The sequence below is a fragment of the Petromyzon marinus genome, chromosome 75 (assembly GCF_048934315.1).
Source record: "Petromyzon marinus isolate PM22_M1 ecotype Great Lakes invasive population chromosome 75, UKy_Petmar_22M1.pri1.0, whole genome shotgun sequence".
Lineage (NCBI taxonomy): Eukaryota > Metazoa > Chordata > Hyperoartia > Petromyzontiformes > Petromyzontidae > Petromyzon > Petromyzon marinus.
Genome location: NC_133741.1, coordinates 3,589,328 through 3,600,825, shown reverse-complemented (window position 1 = coordinate 3,600,825; position 11,498 = coordinate 3,589,328).

Below are 11,498 nucleotides of genomic sequence, written 5' to 3'. Positions count from 1 at the left end.
AGTGACACGGTGAACACAGCGACATGGTGAACACAGTGACATGGTGAACACAGCGACATGGTGAATACAGTGACATGGTGAACACAGTGACATGGTGAACACTGTGACGTGGTGAACACAGCGACATGGTGAACACAGCGACATGACCATGGTGAACACAGTGACATGGTGAACACAGTGACATGGTGAACACTGCGACATGGTGAACACAGTGACATGGTGAACACAGTGACATGGTGAACACAGCGACATGGTGAACACAGTGACATGGTGAACACAGCGACATGGTGAACACAGCGACATGGTGAACACAGCCACAGGGTGAACACAGCAACATGGTGAACACAGCGACATGGTGAACACAGTGACATGGTGAACACAGCGACATGGTGAACACAGCGACATGGTGAACACAGCGACATGGTGAACACAGCGACAGGGTGAACACAGTGACATGGTGAACACAGCGACATGGTGAATACAGTGACATGGTGAACACAGCGACATGGTGAACACTGTGACGTGGTGAACACAGCGACATGGTGAACACAGCGACATGACCATGGTGAACACAGTGACATGGTGAACACAGTGACATGGTGAACACTGCGACATGGTGAACACAGTGACATGGTGAACACAGTGACATGGTGAACACAGTGACATGGTGAACACAGCGACATGGTGAACACAGCGACATGGTGAACACAGCCACAGGGTGAACACAGCAACATGGTGAACACAGCGACATGGTGAACACAGTGACATGGTGAACACAGCGACATGGTGAACACAGCGACATGGTGAACACAGCGACATGGTGAACACAGCGACATGGTGAACACAGTGACATGGTGAACACAGCGACAGGGTGAACACCGAGGGGGAGTTCACCTGACTTGAGTCTCCCCGTGGCTCTCTGAGCCAAGTCCAAACTCAGGGCGAGCAACAGCGGCAGTGCGGATACCCTCATCCTGATGGTGTCTCTCTCTGTCTGTGTGTGTGTCTCTGTGTGTGTCTCTGTGTGTGTGTCTCTGTGTGTGTGTCTGTGTGTGTCTGTGTGTGTGTGTCACTGTGTGTGTGTCTCTGTGTGTGTGTCTCTCTGTGTGTGTCTCTGTGTGTGTGTCACTGTGTGTGTGTCTCTGTGTGTCTGTGTCTTTCTGTGTCACTGTGTGTGTTACTGTGTCACTGTGTGTGTCTGTGTCACTGTGTGTGTGTCACTGTGTGTGTGTCTCTGTGTGTGTCTCTGTGTGTGTGTCACTGTGTGTGTGTCACTGTGTGTGTCTCTGTGTGTTTGTCACTGTGTGTGTGTCTCTGTGTGTGTGTCACTGTGTGTGTGTCTCTGTGTGTGTCTCACTGTGTCACTGTGTGTGTTACTGTGTGTCACTGTGTCACTGTGTGTTCTACTGTGTGTCACTGTGTGTCTCTGTGTCAGCGGCAGTGCGGATACCCTCATCCTGATGGTGTCTCTCTCTGTCTGTGTCTGTGTGTGTCTCTGTGTGTGTCTCTGTGTGTGTGTCTCTGTGTGTGTGTGTCACTGTGTGTGTCTCTGTGTGTGTCTCTGTGTGTTTGTCTCTGTGTGTGTGTCTCTGTGTGTCACTGTGTGTGTCTCTGTGTGTGTGTCTCTGTGTGTCACTGTGTGTGTCTCTGTGTGTGTGTCTCTCTCTCTGTGTGTGTGTCACTGTGTGTGTCTCTGTGTATCTGTGTCTTTCTGTGTCACTGTGTGTGTGTCACTGTGTGTGTCACTGTGTGTCTCTGTGTCAGCGGCAGTGCGGATACACTCATCCTGATGGTGTCTCTCTCTGTGTGTGTCTCTCTGTGTGTGTCTCTCTGTGTGTGTGTGTCTCTCTGTGTGTGTCTCTGTGTGTGTGTCTCTCTGTGTGTGTCTCTCTGTGTGTGTCTCTGTGTGTGTGTGTCTCTGTGTGTGTGTCTGTGTGTCTCTGTGTGTGTGTCTCTGTGTGTGTGTGTCTGTGTGTGTCACTGTGTGTGTGTCACTGTGTGTGTCTCTGTGTGTGTGTGTGTCTCTGTGTGTGTCTCTGTGTGTCACTGTGTGTGTCTCTCTCTGTGTGTCACTGTGTGTGTCTCTGTGTGTCTGTGTCTTTCTGTGTCACTGTGTGTGTGTTACTGTGTCACTGTGTCACTGTGTGTCTCTGTGTCAGCGGCAGTGCGGATACACTCATCCTGATGGTGTCTCTCTCTGTGTGTGTCTCTCTGTGTGTGTCTCTGTGTGTGTGTGTCTCTCTCTGTGTGTGTCTCTGTGTGTGTGTGTCTCTCTGTGTGTGTCTCTCTGTGTGTGTCTCTGTGTGTGTGTGTCTCTGTGTGTGTGTGTCTGTGTGTCTCTGTGTGTGTGTCTCTCTGTGTGTCTCTGTGTGTGTGTGTCTCTGTGTGTGTGTCTCTCTGTGTGTGTCTCTCTGTGTGTGTCTCTCTGTGTGTCTCTCTGTGTGTGTGTCTCTCTGTGTGTGTCTCTCTGTGTGTGTCTCTGTGTGTGTGTCTCTGTGTGTTACTGTGTCTCTCGGTTTCACTGTGTGTCTCTGTGTGTGTTAATGTGTCTCTCTGTGTATGTGTCTCTCTGTGTGTGTCTCTCTCTGTGTGTCACTGTGTGTGTGTGTGTGTCACTGTGTGTGTGTCACTGTGTGTGTCTCTGTGTGTGTGTGTCTATCACTGTGTGTCTGTGTGTCACTGTGTGTCTCTGTGTGTCACTGTGTGTGTCTCTGTGTCTGTGTGTCTGTGTGTGTGTATCTGTGTCTCTCTGTGTCACTGTGTGTCTGTGTGTGCGTCTGTGTGTGTGTGTCTCACTGTGTGTCTCACTGTGTGTGTCTCACTGTGTGTGTGTCTCTGTGTGTGTGTCACTGTGTGTCACTGTGTGTGTCTGTGTGTGTGTGTCTGTGTGTGTCACTGTGTGTGTGTCTGTGTGTGTCTGTGTGTGTGTTTTGTCTGTGTGTGTGTCTCACTGTGTGTGTCTGTGTGTGTCTGTGTGTGTGTGTCTGTGTGTGCGTCTCTGTGTGTCAGTTTATGTTGTCTGAGTAGTTGTGACGATGATAGTGGTGGTGGTGATATTGGTGGTGATAGTGGTGGTGGTAGTGGTGGTGGTGATAGTGGTGGTGGTGGTGGTAGTGATAGTGGTGACAGTGGTGATAGTGGTGGTGATAGTGGTGGTGGTGGTAGTGGTGGTGGTGGTAGTGTTGGTTGTGATAGTGGTGGTAGTGGTGGTGGTGGTAGTGGTGGTGGTGGTAGTGGTGGTGGTGGTAGTGGTGGTTGTGATAGTGGTGGTAGTGGTGGTGGTGACAGTGGTGATAGTAGTGGTGGTAGTGGTGGTGGTGATAGTGGTGGTGGTGGTGATAGTGGTGATAGTAGTGGTGGTAGTGGTGGTGGTGATGATAGTGATAGTGGTGGTGGTGATAGTGGTGGTAGTGGTGATGATAGTGATAGTGGTGGTAGTGGTGATGATAGTGGTGGTGGTGATAGTAGTGGTAGTGGTGGTAGTGGTGGTAGTGGTGGTGGTGGTAGTTGTGGTGGTGGTGGTGATAGTGGTGGTGGTGACAGTGGTGATAGTAGTGATAGTGGTGGTGGTGATAGTAGTGGTAGTGGTGGTAGTGATAGTGGTGGTAGTGGTGATGATAGAGGTGATGATAGTGGTGATAGTGGTGATGGTGGTGATAGTGGTGGTGGTGACAGTAGTGGTGGTAGTGGTGGTAATGGCAGTGGTGGTGGTGATAGTAGTGGTAGTGGTGGTGACAGTAGTGGTGGTAGTGATAGTGATAGTAGTGGTGGTAGTGGTGATGATAGTGGTGATGGTGGTGACAGTGGTGGTGGTGACGACGCTGCTTCTGCTTGATGATGATGATGGGGCCCTGGGTTCTTGAGACGAATTCCGTCACCACCCCCCACACCCCCCACCACCACCCCCCCACACCCCCCACCACCACCCCCCCCACACCCCCCCACACCCCCCCCCACCCCTCATCATCCTCCATGCCAACGCTGATGCAGGACACAGCAATGCTGACGCACGCGCCAGAAACAAAGAGGCAGATCGCCCACCCACAACACCCACCCACTACCACCCACCCACAACACCCACCCACCACCACCCACCCACTACCACCCACCCACCACCACCCACCCACAACACCCACCCACTACCACCCACCCACTACCACTCACCACCACCCACCCACCCACAACACCCACCCACTACCACCCACCCACTACCACCCACCCACTACCACCCACCCACAACACCCACCCACTACCACCCACCCACAACACCCACCCACCACCACCCACCCACTACCACCCACCCACCACCACCCACCCACAACACCCACCCACTACCACCCACCCACTACCACTCACCACCACCCACCCACCCACAACACCCACCCACTACCACCCACCCACTACCACCCACCCACTACCACCCACCCACAACACCCACCCACCACCACCCACCCACAACACCCACCCACCACCACCCACCCACTACCACCCACCCACCACCACCCACCCACAACACCCACCCACTACCACCCACCCACTACCACCCACCACCACCCACCCACAACACCCACCCACTACCACCCACCCACTACCACCACCCACCCACTACCACCCACCCACAACACCCACCCACTACCACCCACCCACAACACCCACCCACCCACAACACCCACCCACAACCACCCACAACAAACACCCACAACACTCACCCACCACCACCCACACACAACACCCACCCACCACCACCCACCCACTACCACCCACCCACCACCACCCACCCACAACACCCACCCACTACCACCCACCCACACCCACCACCACCCACCCACCCACAACACCCACCCACTACCACCCACCCACTACCACCCACCCACTACCACCCACCCACAACACCCACCCACTACCACCCACCCACAACACCCACCCACCACCACCCACCCACTACCACCCACCCACCACCACCCACCCACAACACCCACCCACTACCACCCACCCACTACCACCCACCACCACCCACCCACCAACAACACCCACCCACTACCACCCACCCACTACCACCACCCACCCACTACCACCCACCCACAACACCCACCCACTACCACCCACCCACTACCACCCACCCACAACACCCACCCACCCACAACACCCACCCACAACCACCCACAACAAACACCCACAACACTCACCCACCACCACCCACCCACACACCCACCCACCAACACCCACCCACCACCACCACCCACAACATCCACCCACTACCACCCACCCACAACACCCACCCACCCACAACACCCACCCACCACCACCACCCACCCACTACCACCCACCCACCACCACCACCTACCCACTACCACCCACCCACTACCACCCACCCACAACACCCACCCACAACACCCACCCACAACACCCACCCACTACCACCCACCCACCCACAACCACCCACAACAAACACCCACAACACTCACCCACCACCACCCACCCACAACACCCACCCACCACCACCCACCCACCACCACCACCCACCCACCACACCCACGCACTACCACCCACCCACAACACCCACCCACAACACCCACCCACTACCACCCACCCACTACCACCCACCCACTACCACCCACCCACTACCACCCACCCACTACCACCCACCCACTACCACCCACCCACAACACCCACTACCACCCACTACCACCCACTACCACCCACCCACAACACCCACCCACAACACCCACCCACAACATCCAACCACCCACTACCACCCACCCACAACACCCACCCACAACACCCACCCACAACACCCACCCCCCACCACCCACCACCACCACCAACCACCCACAACACCCACCCACCACCAACAACCACCAACAACACCCACCCACAACACCCACCCACTACCACCCACCCACAACACCCACCCACTACCACCCACCCACTACCACCAACCCACAACACCCACCCACAACACCCACCCACCCACAACACCCACCCACAACACCCACCCACAACACCCACTCACCACCACCCACCACCACCACCACCAACCACCCACTACCACCCACCCACTACCACCCACCCACAACACCCACCCACCACCATCAATCACCAACAACACCCACCCACAACACCCACCCACAACACCCACCCACAACACCCACCCACAACACCCACCCACCACCACCACCACCACCCACCCACAACACCCACCCACAACACCCACTCACCACCACCCACGACCACCACCAACCACCCACTACCACCAACCACCCACTACCACCAACCACCCACTACCACCCACCCACAACACCCACCCACCACCACCCACCCACAACACCCACCCACCACCCACAACACCCACCACCAACACCCACCCACCACCACCCACCCACCACCACCCACCCACAACACCCACCCACTACCACCCACCCACAACACCCACCCACCACCACCCACAACACCCACCCACCACCACCCACCCACTACCACCCACCCACCCACAACACCCACCCACCCACAACACCCACCCACAACCACCCACAACAAACACCCACAACACTCACCCACCACCACCCACCCACAACACCCACCCACCACCACCCACCCACCACCACCACCGACCCACCACACCCACCCACAACACCCACCCACAACACCCACCCACTACCACCCACCCACTACCACCCACCCACTACCACCCACCCACTACCACCCACCCACAACACCCACTACCACCCACTACCACCCACTACCACCCACCCACAACACCCACCCACAACACCCACCCACAACATCCACCCACCCACTACCACCCACCCACAACACCCACCCACAACACCCACCCACAACACCCACCCACCACCACCCACCACCACCACCAACCACCCACAACACCCACCCACCACCAACAACCACCAACAACACCCACCCACAACACCCACCCACAACACCCACCCACAACACCCACCATCACCAACCACCAACAACACCCACCCACAACACCCACCCACCACCACCCACCCACAACACCCACCCACAACACCCACCCACCACCACCCACCCACAACACCCACCCACAACACCCACCCACAACACCCACTCACCACCACCCACCACCACCACCAACCACCCACTACCACCCACCCACTACCACCCACCCACAACACCCACCCACCAACAACACCCACCCACAACACCCACCCACAACACCCACCCACAACACCCATCCACCACCACCCACCCACAACACCTACCCACAACACCCACCTACCACCACCAATCACCAACAACACCCACCCACAACACCCACCCACAACACCCACCCACAACATCCACCCACAACACCCACCCACAACACCCACCCACCACCACCACCACCCACCCACAACACCCACCCACCACCACTCACCACCACCCACCCAACACCCACCCACAACACCCACCCACAACACCCACCCACCACCACCCACCACCACCCACCCACAACACCCACTCACCACCACCCACGACCACCACCAACCACCCACTACCACCAACCACCCACTACCACCAACCACCCACTACCACCCACAACACCCACCCACCACCACCCACCCACAACACCCACCCACCACCCACCCACACCACCCACCACCAACACCCACCCACCACCACCCACCCACCACCACCCACCCACAACACCCACCCACTACCACCCACCCACAACACCCACCCACCACCACCCACAACACCCACCCACCACCACCAACCACCCACAACACCCACCCACCACCACCCACCCACAACACCCACCCACAACACCCACCCACCACCACCACCACCACCACCAACCACCAACAACACCCACTACCACCCACCCACAACACCCACCCACCACCATCCATGACCACCACCAACCACCCACTACCACCAACCACCCATTACCACCAACCACCCACTACCACCCACCCACAACACCCACCCACCACCACCCACCCACAACACCCACCCACCACCCACCCACAACACCCACCACCACACCCACCCACCACCACCCACCCACCACCACCCACCCACAACACCCACCCACTAAAACCCACCCACAACACCCACCCACCACCACCCACAACACCCACCACCACCACCAACCACCCACAACACCCACCTACCACCACCCACCCACAACACCCACCCACAACACCCACCCACCACCACCCACCCACAACACCCACCCACAACACCCACCCACAACACCCACCCATAACACCCACCCACAACACCCACCCACAACACCCACCCATAACACCCACCCACCACCACCCACCACCACCACCAACCACCAACAACACCCACTACCACCACCCACCCACAACACCCACCCACAACACCCACCCACCACCACCCACCACCACCACCAACCACACAACACCCACTACCACCACCCACCCACAACACCCACCCACAACACCCACCCACCACCACCCACCACCACCACCAACCACCAACAACACCCACTACCACCACCCACCCACAACACCCACCCACAACACCCACCCACCACCACCCACCCACAACACCCACCCACAACACCCACCCACAACACCCACCCATAACACCCACCCACCACCACCCACCTACAGCACCCACCCACCACGACCAACCACCACCCACCCACAACACCCACCCACAACACCCACCCACAACACCCACCCACAACACCCTCCCACCACCACCCACCCACAACAACCACCCACAACACCCACCCACCACCACCCACAACACCCACCCACAACACCCACCACCCACCAACAACACCCACCCACCAACCCACCCACAACACCCCCCCCCCCACCACCACCACCACCCACCCACAACACGCACCCACCACCACCCACCACCACCCACCCACAACACCCACCCACAACAACCACCCACCACCACCCACCCACAACACCCACCCACCACCACCCACCACCACCCACCCACAACAACCACCCACCCACCACCACCCACCCACAACACCCACCCACCACCACCCACCCACAACACCCACGTACCCACCACCACCCACCCACAACACTCACCCACCCCACCCACTGCTGTGCCAGGCTAGGTGCAGGAGGTCACGTGACAGACCCTGCAGGTGCCATGGGTTGTACTGCTGTACCAGGCTAGGTGCACCTTGAGGCTACTGGGCAGTTGGAGGCAGTCGCGCTCCAACAACACCGGAGGGCGGAGGAGCGACGCTCACAACAACGAGCGGAGCGCCGGGTGGCTAAAGCACAGCAGGTTGGCACAGTAGGGGGCACAGGTGGTGCACCAGCCACTCATCTCAGTCAGTCGACCCGTGGCACCTGGGTCTACCCTGTGACCTCCTGCCAGCGGGCGTTCGACACTTCACGTGGCCTCAGGGTGCACATAGCCTGGCACAAGCGTCGTGGTGACGTCACCGCCACTTAGTGGCGAATGGCGGTTGTTGTTGTCTGTGTCTATCTGTCTGTGTGTGTCTGTGTGTATCTATCTGTCTGTGTGTGTCTGTGTGTCTCTGTGTGTGTCTCTGTGTGTGTCTGTGTATCTGTGTGTGTCTGTATGTGTGTCTGTGTGTGTGTGTCTATGTGCCTGTGTGTGTGTGTCTGTGTGTGTCTATGTGTCTGTATGTGTCTACTGTGTGTGTCTATGTGTGTCTACTGTGTGTGTCTACTGTGTGTCTACTGTGTGTGTCTATGTGTCTGTCTACTGTGTGTGTCTATGTGTGTGTGTGTCTACTGTGTGTGTCTACTGTGTGTGTGTCTATGTGTCTGTGTGTGTGTCTACTGTGTGTGTCTATGTGTCTGTGTGTGTGTCTGTGTGTGTGTGTGTCTACTGTGTGTGTCTATGTGTCTGTGTGTGTCTACTGTGTGTGTCTATGTGTGTCTACGGTGTGTGTCTACTGTGTGTGTGTCTATGTGTCTGTGTGTGTGTCTACTGTGTGTGTGTCTATGTGTCTGTGTGTGTGTGTCTACTGTGTGTGTCTATGTGTCTGTGTGTGTGTCTGTGTGTGTGTGTCAACTGTGTGTGTGTCTATGTGTCTGTGTGTGTGTCTACTGTGTGTGTCTATGTGTCTGTGTGTGTGTCTACTGTGTGTGTCTATGTGTCTGTGTGTGTCTATGTGTCTGTGTGTGTCTATGTGTCTGTGTGTGTGTCTGTGTGTGTGTCTATGTGTCTGTGTGTGTGTCTGTGTGTGTGTCTATGTGTCTGGGGGTCTAATCACCGGCTCCGATAATTATCGGAGCCGGTTCTGGGCCTCCCCCAGGTCGATTCAGCCTCAACTGAGTAGCTGGTGTAGCTGTGGTGTGTAGTGGTGGTGGTGTAGCTGTGGTGTGTAGTGGTGGTGGTGGTGTAGCTGTGGTGTGTAGTGGTGGTGGTGGTGTAGCTGTGGTGTGTAGTGGTGGTGGTGGTGTAGTGGTGGTGGTGGTGTAGTGGTGGTGGTGGTGTAGCTGTGGTGTGTAGTGGTGGTGGTGGTGTAGCTGTGGTGTGTAGTGGTGGTGGTGGTGTAGCTGTGGTGTGTAGTGGTGGTGGTGGTGTAGCTGTGGTGTGTAGTGGTGGTGGTGGTGTAGTGGTGGTGGTGTAGTGATGGTGTAGTGGTGGTGGTGGTGTAGTAGTGTTGGTGTAGTGGTGGTGGTGTAGTGTTGGTGTAGTGGTGGTGGTGGTGTAGTGGTGGTGGTGTAGTGATGGTGTAGTGGTGGTGGTGGTGTAGTAGTGGTGGTGTAGTGTTGGTGTAGTGGTGGTGGTGGTGTAGTGGTGGTGGTGTAGTGGTGGTGGTGTAGTGTTGGTGTAGTGGTGGTGGTGGTGTAGTGGTGGTGGTGTAATGGTGGTGTTGTAGTGGAGGTGGTGGTGGTGTAGTGGAGGTGGTGGTGGTGTAGTGGTGATGGTGTAGTGTTGGTGTAGTGGTGGTGGTGGTGTAGTGGAGGTGGTGTAGTGGTGGTGGTGTAGTGTTGGTGTAGTGGTGGTGGTGTAGTGGTGGTGGTGGTGTAGTGGAGGTGGTGGTGGTGTAGTGGTGTAGCAGTGGTGGTGGTGGTGTAGTGGTGTAGTTGTGGTGGTGTAGTGGTGGTGGTGTAGTGGTGGTGGTGGTGTAGTGGTGGTGGTAGTGGTGTAGTGGTGGTGGTGTAGTTGTGGTGGTGGTGTAGTGGTGGTGGGGTAGTGGTGGTGGTGTAGTGGTGGTGGTGTAGTTGTGGTGGTGGTGTAGTGGTGGTGGTAGTGGTGTAGTTGTGGTGGTGGTGTTGGTGGTGTTTGTGTAGTGGTTGTAGTGGTGGTGTAGTTGTGGTGGTGTAGTGAACATCGCCAGCACTGGAGAGACAAAGGCGGCCGGGCGTGGTGCTGGCCACCCACCCCCTCTGTGTGTGCCACAGTGCCGGTAGCCTTCATAGGCGCTGCTACTCGCTACTGACAGCACTTGCCCGAATTGCATGTCAAGGCTATACGGGGGATCTTTGTCTTTGTGTTGTCTCTGTGTGAGGCCTGGAAGGGTAAACTAATTGCGTGTATTCTAT